The sequence below is a fragment of the Triticum dicoccoides genome, chromosome 4A, assembly GCF_002162155.2.
Source record: "Triticum dicoccoides isolate Atlit2015 ecotype Zavitan chromosome 4A, WEW_v2.0, whole genome shotgun sequence".
NCBI classification, from domain to species: domain Eukaryota; kingdom Viridiplantae; phylum Streptophyta; class Magnoliopsida; order Poales; family Poaceae; genus Triticum; species Triticum dicoccoides.
In genome coordinates this window covers 670,042,801-670,054,421 of record NC_041386.1, presented here as the reverse complement: position 1 = coordinate 670,054,421, position 11,621 = coordinate 670,042,801, and the positions used below count along the sequence as shown (strand labels likewise).

Genomic DNA, 11,621 nt, shown 5'->3' with positions numbered 1-11,621 from the left:
TTGTGCTTCATTACAATCCCTAGAAAACTTTAGAAAGGATGTTTGTGTCCACCCACATAAATCAAAAGGTAAATCTATGATTGCGCGGATAATCCACTCCAAACCAATAAAAAAAGAGATTGATCTGTGACTTGTTGAGTAATTAACAAACCCGGTGTTGTTGTCCACTACCAGCCGGCTAGAGGCCCCAACTCGTTTGGCTCCGTCTACTCGGTGCCAGCAGATCAGCACATGGATGCATCCGCCGGCAGTACCAACTGCACATAAAAGAACAACGGATTAGTACGTCGACAGGGATAGAAAAATATGAAGCTCGGACACACGGAATTTGCAGTTATCAACAAACACTAATTTGAATACCTTCTAAATCTCACATAGTGCAGGGGTGCTCTGAATATCATTGTGTTCCATCACTCATGTTCCTTTCTTAGTCTACTACCGGGTGCAGAATCCATCGACCACCATGATCCTCTGTCACATTAAAGTTGTTCTACATCATCAGATTAGAGTCTTTGCTCCTGTTGATAAATTGTGTAACACTCTGAAACCCAATGATATTTTTTACTCGTCAGATTCAGATTAGAGTATGTTTTTTTACTCTGAAACACAAAAAGATCATTGTCCCATTGTCAACGGGGTAAAGAAAGAATAGATTATCTTCATACCCCCGTATTTATGAAAAATATTTAGTCAACAAAGACATGTATACTGGTCGACTTCATTGCAAACCAACTCACGTGTGCAGCAACGTTATTTATTAATTAATGAAAATAGTCTGCCACTCAACAAATTTTAGAACCAAATGGACAACTATGAAGAAGCATAAATATTTTGTAATCCTTTTTGGTTTCCCTTATATGTTGCAGGAAGCATACGATACTTATCTCAAATAGTGAAATACCTAAAGGCACAAGAAAAGCTAGTGAAGAATGAAGAAACTTTAATCTAAGCTCGCTCAATCTGGTGTATTTCGTTGAGCACCATGCGAGTGTCTTAGCTCTTCTTCGTACGCATGGGGCACCAGCATGTTCTCCAAAGAAGACAGTAGCTCTCACCCACGACCTCCTCGATGTCGTTGGCGAAGTAGCAGGGTGACATCATGGAATTGCTTGGTCGCTTGTGTGGGTGGCCTCAAGGCGCTGCTGGTGGGAGGTCACAGACGAGCACGTGATGTCGGTGAAGGTGGATCTAGAGAACAAGAATTCAGCCTGCAATTAAAAATTGCACATACATACTATGTAAGCCCTCCATATGTCTCAATTCAGATTACACATGTCTTACCTGCATCTCAATACTCCACATAATGTTGGTCACTCAGATTGTCCTCCTCGCCTTCTACAATTTTGTTGTTCGTGTACGCTACCCTATCCCCTGGTCAAAAAGCAATTACCGATTAGTGCAAAGGGATAACATAGAGAGGGCAGAAAAATGACTGGTGCAACCCCCAGCCACATCTCTCCCAAATTCATCTCCATCGCCGACCAAATACGAGTGCAAATTCGCTTGCTCCGTAGCCTCTCAACCATGTCAGGTGTAAATATTGCCAATTGTTTCATATAGATTGAATGGATCAACTAACGAAAAGATAATGCTATGAAATATAGGTTCCCCACGTCCTGGCTATGTCCTCAGTTTTCTTTTACCCATGCTGATAGACCTTGTAATCGTTTTCGCTTTAATGTTCAAGCTCCTCCTATACTCACTTCTCACATTATTTCTTCAAGTCATTTGAACCTGTAGGAGTTGGCATATTCGCTCAAGCTAAACCTGATACTGAGTTATGTTACATGAAAATGCCATTAATTCTTCATGATTGTTTAATGCACAGCTCTTAGCAGTCCAGAATCTTCTCTGGGATGGTCAACAAGTTCATGCAATAGAAGGTTAGCTTGCAAAGTACCGAAAACAACACAATTCTAAGTCCAGCACCTTGGCGTACACAGCCATATAAGGTTTTTTATTCCTTAAACCTTGCATGTAATAAGCATGTAATATCTCATGTCTAAGGAACGAATGAGATTTGCGACTTCCTAGAGAGGCCTCAATTGGTTTAGAGTCATACACCATTACATTGAGGAGTGAAATACCTAATTTATATTCTTCAGAGATTATCTTAAGAGAAAAGAATATTGTGTAAAGGCAATATGCTCTTCAATTCTCGAATTGCCTACCAAATGAGAAGAATGCAAACACAAACATGGCAACCAATTTTTTTGTTGGAAATTATATCTACAAGATAAAAATTACGACACATCTACTGTAATGTACAAATAGACATATTAGTCATGTGCCCTAGTAAAGCAGGAAACAAACCCATCCTTCGACTTTTGAGGTCCAGTACAAATGCTTGTTACAATGGTAGAAGTGACAACAATACCAATGGAAATTAGAAGTATATATACTGAAAAAAATGAACTTTGATTATATAGCATGTTGTTTTTCATGGTATAGGGCTAGTGATAAAATTCACAAACTGTAGCAAATAAATAAAAACCAAATTCGGGCTACAACACAGAACACCAAATTTCAGTTGTTTCTTTTCTCGCCGTCATTTTTTGCTTTGTACATGGAATCATGAAAGTAACACAGGCAGGGACAAAAGATCACACCATGGCTAAGATAGTTTATCGTATCTATTATTAAATTCAGTTGCACTCTTCATGAACTCTAAATCCCTATGGTTGTCCAAAAGTGGACACGGGTGTAAAGGTAGTACTTGGGGTTGGGGCAACATCATATTCCTCCTCTGTCGTCTTTCCTAAACTCCTTTCTCTTGCCAAAATTTGGACTGTATCACTGCTTTCAATTGTCTGAAACCAACAGAATGTCTGCACAACATTCCCATATGCCTGAAAATATTCTGGACGTGGACAACACATATTGACAGACATGGATTGACGGTTTTCATGTCTTATAAAAGCTTGACAGTCTTGACATGTCATTTGTTATTGAATACTAAGCAAGCGTTGAGCAAAGGTACCTTAAGTTTTGCTTACGGAATGTTGCTCCTGACTAATCGCTATGCATTACGGTGAGAATATTGTACACCTTGCTGAGGCTGAAATTATTTACTTTGAGATTCTTGATGAAATTTTTTCATAAGAACTGGATTGATCTCACTGTGTGAGTTCCACTGCCTCTTCTCTTCACAAATTGCAGATAGAGGGTGATTTTGCTGGTTCCTGAATATGCTCACATACCAACCTGCTTTGCATGGAGGAGATGCATCCTCGCCTTCATTCTGTTTTGCACGAAGAAGAATTACCTTTGTCCCTCTTAACCTGCACACAAAAAACCAAAGAATACAATGACAATCCTACTGTCTAGAATATAAATACCAAACAATTTCAAAGCATGAAAATTTTTTAAGCGCAAGACCATCATGGAATGGATGGGGAAATGAGAATAATATAGCTGTACTACAATTTCAAGCAAGACGCTATGTAACTGACCTAGCACCAGCACACAATTTTGTGCATCAACTGGTAACGTGCAAGCCCTCATCTCGGCTTTCCATGATGAATTCTGAAATCATTCTCCCAAGCGAATAGCTTATACTGTTTGTACGCTTCTTGGCATGAATCAAACGACATGCCTTCTACACGAACAAAAGTGTCAGCCAAGTGCTTGCCTTCAGAGTTTAGAAGACATCTTCCAATCGAGTTTATCTTGCTTGGGGTTGCTCTAGTCGCAAGTCCAGTTTGAATCCAGTTCCTGAACCAAAGAATCAACTGTCAAATCGTGTTTGTAACTGAATTTTAGCAGGGACATGAAGGGGAGAAGAGCACTCACAGTTGTCGAATCAGCAGCATTGCAAGGGAAGATATGCACTCAGTGTTCTAAAAATCTGCAGAATAGACATGAAACATAAGTGTACCCTGCATACAAAAGAAGACCAAGATCAATAAATGTGTAAAATTGAGAACCACAAAATCTGATTCAAGCATAAAAGAACAAGGGAGAGCTTATGCTATCCTGCTGCTAGGCCACGGTCATTGCCGGCGAGCACCCGGTCGAGAACTATCGCAAGTTCGCAACACATCCGCAAACCTGGCCTTGTCGCTGTTCTCCATGTCCGCGCCAGTCCCGCCCGAGGTCATGAAGCACAAGGACTGGAGCCGGAGACATTAATGGATGTATGTATCAGTGCCCAATAGATGTACATACGTACTGTGAAAAATTGGTGTGGCGTCCAATGGATATATGAACATGCAAAGGGCCAAGGCGGACCTCGGCAGCGATGTCCAGATGGCGACCTGCAGGTCCGCAACGAAGGCGGCGGCGCCTCCTCTAGGACCTCGGCACCGGCTCCTCGATGACACCTCGGCCTTTAGAAACTTGAAGGCTCATTATTAGTTCTAATTCTCACGGCCTATTAAATCTGCACGTTGCTCCCTGCATATTCAGGCAAAATTAGAAAACAACATGTGTCGTTGTTGCTTGATGAAGCAAACACCACACATAGGCATGCACACGCAACAAGCATCCATCGGCACCCAGCAAGCAACAAGCAAGCACACACACGCTGACTTCATAGAAGCATCAATCGGTGGAGATCACGCACTCACACATGCTAGCTGAGCCAGGTGACGAGCCAAGGGCCACCCCGGCGCGGGCCAGGGCCGGCAGAGCACAGCAAACGGAGGCCAAACGCGACTGGCAGACGCAGATCCGCGGAACTCCGGGCAGAGCGTCGCCACCGACGCCCATGGAGTCAAGCGGGAGTGGGGGAAGCGGGCGGTGGAGAAGGGCGCTCGAGTTGGGATTGCAGTCGGACGAAAGGACAAATCCGGCGATGATGTAGCCGTCGCGCGTGACCCGATCTATGCACCGCAAGCAGGCCCAACGGCGGCCAACGAGTGCCGCGATGGGGAGGAGGTGGGCCATGCGGGCAGCCGAGTGCCGCGCAGATCAAGCTGGCCGCCGGCGGGAGGTCAGCTGACGGCCACCATGAGCGAAGGTGAAGATCGGATCGAGGGGCGGAAAAGCTCGCGCAAACGGACTTGGATTTCGACGGGAGACGCGTCCCTGCTTTGAGGAGCCGCCTTCGTGGCCACCGGCGATGGCTGCCGGCGACGGCGGCGTGGTTGTGGTGGAAGTTTGTGATGGCTAGGGTCCGAGGGCGCCCCGGTGTCGCCCTAGGAGGAGAGCCGAGGTGGTGGGTGCGTTTTTTTGTGTGCGGGAAATAGTCGCTCGAGGGCACCGTGCGTGCGTGCGTGCGTGCGTGCGGGTCGTGCCCGTTTTTTTCGCTGGTTTTTCTTCGAAGATTTTTTTCGTCTGGTTCTGTTTCTTGCGAGGGGAGTAGGATAGCGAGTTAACAGAGGTGGGAGGATGACGAAAATAAAACGAAGGTGGGAGGATGACGAAAATAAACCAGCAAAAATAAACCACGCAGACTATTCACCAACTGCTCCATTAGGAGTAGAGACTATCGCCAACTCATCATCTGGGTTTATCGAAGTACTAGAAGCACCAGTATTAATCTTGAAAAAATTACCAATATCTACGCGCTGTGGTTGTTGAAGTCATCAACAACTTTCTTACTTTTCCTTTCATTGCTACTAGATAGATAATTTCTTTGATGACATGATAAGAAACAATGCTGAAGATAAACAAAAAGAATTTCATCAATTGTTGAACAATCCCTTTGTGCCGGCTATTTATCTAGGCACCGCAATATGAATAGAGGATATACCTGGATAGTCGGATGATTGAATCGCTGATGGACGGAAAGCAAAGCGAGGTTGCAATTGGCCTCCGGAGAATTGAAATTGGTGGAAGTACTAAATTAGCAAGGAAAGGGAAAAGGAGTGCAGAGGCTAAACACGCAGTAGAGAAGAGACGAATCATCGGTGACTGCTGGGAAATTGGGAATCGCTACGTACGTTGAATGTGTGCATGATGGAATAGGAAGATATCAATTAGTTCCTTTTTTTACGTGAACGTACTAACATAGGAACGAATTAGTCACTCGCTTCCTACCTTTGAATGTGTGTACTAGGGTTTCCAGCATACTGCATGAGGCACAGCTATCCAACCCATATTTTTTATCATTGAATATATGTTGGGCCATAGCCTACCTGCATACCTGGGAAGGCCCACCTGGATTTTGGGGGCCTGGGGCGGCTGCCGTCCTACCCCCCTCGGGGTCGGCCCTGTCCGCGCCATCATAAATGACCCTTCAGGTCCCCTCAAGGGGTAACCTCTAGTCTTCTTTAGGGGTAAGGCTAAGCTTTATTAAGAAATAATGTTCAGAGATAAAAAAAGGATCATGCGGAGCACCAAGCCATGGATGGCGATCCACCATCCTCACCAAGCGAAACAAAGTACCTTGCTAAACTATAAGAGCTTGAGTCGTTCTCACATCCTACAAAGATAATATCGCAACTCTCAGACAAATGTTGGGACACCATCCAGTTAGTTTTCTTTAGGTGGCCCTCCAAGTAGTTACTCCCCTTCTTTAGATATCCCCCTTTCGCACAAAGCGACGAATAAGGATCCCAATCAGGGCATGTACTAGTAGAAAAGGGGCCAATGGTCCAGGCAAGGTCAGCCCATTAGTCCCGGTTCAATCCAGAACCGGGACCCATGGGGGCATTGGACCCGGTTCGTGAGCCCCGGGGCCCGGCCGGGCCACGTGGGCCATTTGTCCCGGTTCGTCTGGACCTTTTGGTCCCGATTGGTGGGACGAACCGGGACCAATGGGCCTCTCTCCTGGCCCACCACCATTGGTCCCAGTTGGTGGATTGAACCGGGACCAAAGGCTGCCCTTTAGTCCCGGTTCGTGCCACGAACCGGGACCAATTAATTGCCTATATATACCCCTCTCCCGCGAGCAGAGCACTCCCACTGCTCTGTTTTTCCTGGCCGGCGAGGAGAGAGCTTTGTGGTGCTCTAGCTCACCTCCTATGCACACGAGGTGTTCGATGGAATGCCCGAGCCACACTACTTAAGCTTTCTCCTCTCCAAGCTCGACCTCCAAGCTCCATTTTCCTCAATATTTGTGTAGGTTTAGCGGTCCATCACGTCCCATGGCCGTCTTCACCGCCGTCGATCGCCCGCGCCGATCTCGTCGCCGGCACCACCATGGTGAGCCTCTTGTTCTTATCTTCTTTCTGAAAGGAAAAAAATTCCTACTTGTATGTTTATATATATACTTGTATAATTTTCTTACTTTTATTATTGCATCTTATATAGTGCGATGGTTTTGGTATCCGCCCCCGTTGGCCCTCATCCTGTCTATGATTCGGATGTGGTATATATTATCTTTTCATAACTATTGGTTCATTTATTGTTTATGACAATTATGCCGACTAAAGTGACATAGATTTTATTTATCTAGGAAGTTGTTGAACCGGAAATTCCAACCGACCCTATTGTCGAGAGGTTAAATTTAGTTGAAGAAGAAAACAATTTCTTAAAGAAAAAAAAATAAGAAAAATTGAGGAGGAGAAGATGATATTGGAGTTGCATGTTGTGGATGTCGTCGATGATCACAAGATCAAGATGGATACAATGCGCTTCAAGATTAGAAAGATTAGAAAATATGCCATTCATACCGAGGCTTGGTATCATTATTTCGTTGGATCAGTTGTTACATTGGTTGCGATTATGATCGCATTTGTTTTCGCATTGAAATGTTTTACATAGTTTCAATGTATGGTTTAGTTATTTTCGATGCTCTACAGAGCTTTATGTTGTTAGATGAGAACTATGTATGTACTTTGGTTTTAATGTGATGATGAACTTATATTAATTTGATCACTTAATTATCTATTCATGATGTTCTGTAATGATTTTTGACACACTTAATTATATATAATGCACGCAGATGAACCGGCAATGGATGTACGGTTCAAGACACACCTCCGAGGAGATTAAGGGCATGCATGATTTTCTCGAAGTGGCTGAGGCAAACAAGCAGAATGGTTTTATGTGTTGTCCATGCCCTATATGTGGGAATATGAAGTCTTACCCTGACCGGAAAATCCTTCACACCCACCTGCTTTACAAGGGTTTCATGCCACACTATAATGTTTGGACGAGGCACGGAGAAATAGGGGTTATTATGGAAGACGGCGAAGAAGAAGAGTACGATGACAACTATGTGCCCCCTGAATACGGTGATGCTACTGAAGATCAAGAGGAACTAGACGATGTGCACGATGATGCTGCAACGGGCGAAGCTGCTGAAGATCAAGAGGAACCAGACGATGTGCCCGATGATGATGATCTTCGCCGGGTCATTATCGATGCAAGGACGCAATGCGAAAGTCAAAAGGAGATGCTGAAGTTCGATCGCATGTTAGAGGACCACAGAAAAGGGTTGTACCCCAATTGCGAAGATGGCAACACAAAGCTCGGTACCATACTGGAATTGCCGCAGTGGAAGGCAGAGAATGTTGTGCCTGACAAAGGATTTGAGAAGCTGCTGAAAATATTGAAGAAGAAGCTTCCAAAGGATAACGAATTGCCCGACAGTACATACGCAGAAAAGAAGGTCGTAAGCCCTCTAGGATTGGAGGTGCAGAAGATACATGCATGCCCTAATGACTGCATCCTCTACCGCTGTGCGTACAAGGATCTGAACGCATGCCCGGTATGCGGTGCATTACGGTATAAGATCAGACAAGATGACCCTGGTGATGTTGACGGCGAGCCCCCCAGGAAGAGGGTTCCTGCGAAGGTGATGTGGTATGCTCCTATAATACCACGGTTGAAATGTCTGTTCACAAACGGAGAACATGCCAAGTTGATGCGATTGCACAGTGAGGACCGTAAGAAAGACGGGAAGTTGAGAGCACCCGCTGACGGGTCGTAGTGGAGAAAAATCGAGAGAAAGTACTGGGGTGAGTTTGCAAGTGACCCAAGGAACATATGGTTTGCTTTAAGCGCGGATGGCATTAATCCTTTCGGGGAGCAGAGCAGCAATCACAGCACCTGGCCCGTGACTTTATGTATGTATAACCTTCCTCCTTGGATGTGCATGAAGCGGAAGTTCATTATGATGCCAGTTCTCATCCAAGGCCCTAAGCAACCCGGCAACAACATTGATGTGTACCTAAGGCCATTAGTTGAAGAACTTTTACACTTGTGGAATGGAAACGGTGTACGTACGTGGGATGAGCACAAATAGGAGGAATTTGACCTAAAGGCGTTGCTGTTCGTGACCATCAACGGTTGGCCCGCTCTCAGTAACCTTTCAGGACAGACAAACAAGGGATACCACACATGCACACATTATTTACTTGACACCGATAGTATATACCTGGGAAGCTACAGGAAGAATGTGTACCTGGGCCATCGTCGATTTCTTTCGACCAACCATCAATGTTGAAAGAAAGGCAAGCATTTCAAAGGCGAGGCAGATCACCGGAAGAAGCCCGCCATGAGTACCGGTGATCACGTACTTGCTATGGTCAATGATTTACACGTAATATTTGGAAAGGGTCCCGGCGCACTAGCTGTTTCGAATGACGCTGAGGGACCCGCACCCATGTGGAAGAAGAAATCTATATTTTGGGACCTACCCTACTAGAAAGACCTAGAGGTCCGCTCTTCAATCGACATGATGCATGTGACGAAGAACCTTTGCGTGAACCTGCTAGGATTCTTGGGCGTGTATGGAAAGACAAAAGATACAGCTGAGGCACGGGAGGACCTGCAACGTTTGCACGAAAAAGACGGCATGCCTCCAAAGCAGTATGAAGGTACTACCAGCTATGCTCTTACCAAAGAAGAGAAGGAAATCTTCTTTGAATGCCTTCTTAGTATGAAGGTCCCGACTGGCTTCTCGTCGAATATAAAGGGAATAATAAATATGGCAGAGAAAAAGTTTCAGAACCTAAAGTCTCATGGCTGCCACGTGATTATGACACAACTGCTTCCGGTTGTATTGAGGGGGCTTCTACCGGAAAACGTCCGATTAGCCCTTGTGAAGCTATGTGCATTCCTCAAAGCAATCTCTCAGAAGGTGATTGATCCAGAAATCATACCAAGGCTAAGGAGTGATGTGGTGCAATGTCTTGTCAGTTTCGAGCTGGTGTTCCCACCATCCTTCCTCAATATCATGACGCACATCCTAGTTCATCTAGTTGACGAGATTGTCATTCTGGGCCCCGTATTTCTACACAATATGTACCCCTTTGAGAGGTTCATGGGAGTCCTAAAGAAATATGCCCGTAACCGCGCTAGGCCAGAAGGAAGCATCTCCATGGGCCATCAAACAGAGGATGTCATCGGATTTTGTGTTGACTTCATTCCTGGCCTTAAGAAGATAGGTCTCCCTAAATTGCGGTATGAGGGAAGACTGACTGGAAAAGGCACGCTTGGAAGGGACTCAATAATATGCAGGGACAGAAATTCTTGGTCTCAAGCACACTGCACAGTTCTACAGAACTCTACCTTGGTGACCTCGTATGTCGATGAACACAAGAACAGTCTGCGCTCCAAACACCCGGAGCAGTGCGACGACTGGATTACATGTGAACACATCAGGACTTTAAGAAGTTTGTTGGAAACACGTCTCGGAGGTGACAACACTTTTTGTGATGAGTTGTACTTGTTGTCCAGGGGACCATCTTCGACTGTTACGATTTGGAAAGGATACGAGATAAATGGGAATACATTTTACACGATTGACCAATATCAAAAGAGCACCAACCAAAACAGCGGTGTCCGCTTTGATGCAACAACCGAGAGGGGAAAGGACACATATTATGGTTACATAGTGGACATATGGGAACTTGACTACGAACATGCTTTTAAGGTCCCTTTGTTTAAGTGCAAATGGGTCAATCTGTCAGGAGGCGGGGTACAGGTAGACCCACAGTACGGAATGACAATAGTGGAGAAAAATCTTGGGTACACTGACGAACCGTTCGTCCTAGCCAATGATGTGACACAGGTTATCTATGTGAAGGACATGTCTACCAGACCGAGAAAAAGATAAGATAAAGAAGCGAATACATCATATGATGAGCCAAAGCGCCACATAGTTCTTTCAGGAAAAAGGGACATCGTGGTAGTGGAGAGCAAGACAGACATGTCTGAAGATTATGAAATGTTTCATGAAACACTAGTGCAGAACCGGGCTTTAGTGCCGGTTCGTGACGGCCTTTAGTGCTGGTTGGCGAACCGGCACTAAAGAGTGGGGACTAAAGGCCCCCCCTTAGTTCCGGTTCGTCACGAACCAGCGCTAAAGTGCAAACACGTGGCACGAGCCAGGCCCGTGTGCGTGTAGGACATTAGTACCGGTTGGTAACACCAACCGGTACTAAATATTTGGGTGTTTTTTTTAATTTTTGCTTTAATTTTGTGTTTTCAATTTGGCTTTATTTTCCATTTAATTCTTTTTTGTTTGCTGGTATTTCACGATACTACAAACTGTACACGTTATGTATATATATTAAATAGATTTTCTCGTACATAGAACCGCATATATATATAATATATATCATCAAATGTCTCACAGCGAACACCATTAACTATTCACACATATACACATGTATATACATATACAATTTCTACTACATGTTGCCTTGGTGCCTTCGGAGCACGATGACAAGTGGTTCATGGGGCGGTAGCGGGTAATAGTATTCTCCTTTCGGATCTATGACCTG

General features: G+C 44.8%; 1 long non-coding RNA gene across 1 annotated transcript; it reads right to left on the bottom strand.

Moving 5' to 3' along the window:
• Positions 1 to 811: 811 nt before the first annotated feature.
• On the bottom strand, positions 812 to 4,084 carry LOC119289655. The gene is made up of 5 exons (XR_005141566.1): positions 3,793 to 4,084; positions 3,453 to 3,714; positions 3,205 to 3,281; positions 1,282 to 1,371; positions 812 to 1,208 (listed from the first exon to the last, which is right to left on the bottom strand). It is a non-coding gene; the product is annotated as an uncharacterized LOC119289655 (long non-coding RNA).
• Positions 4,085 to 11,621: the final 7,537 nt, after the last annotated feature.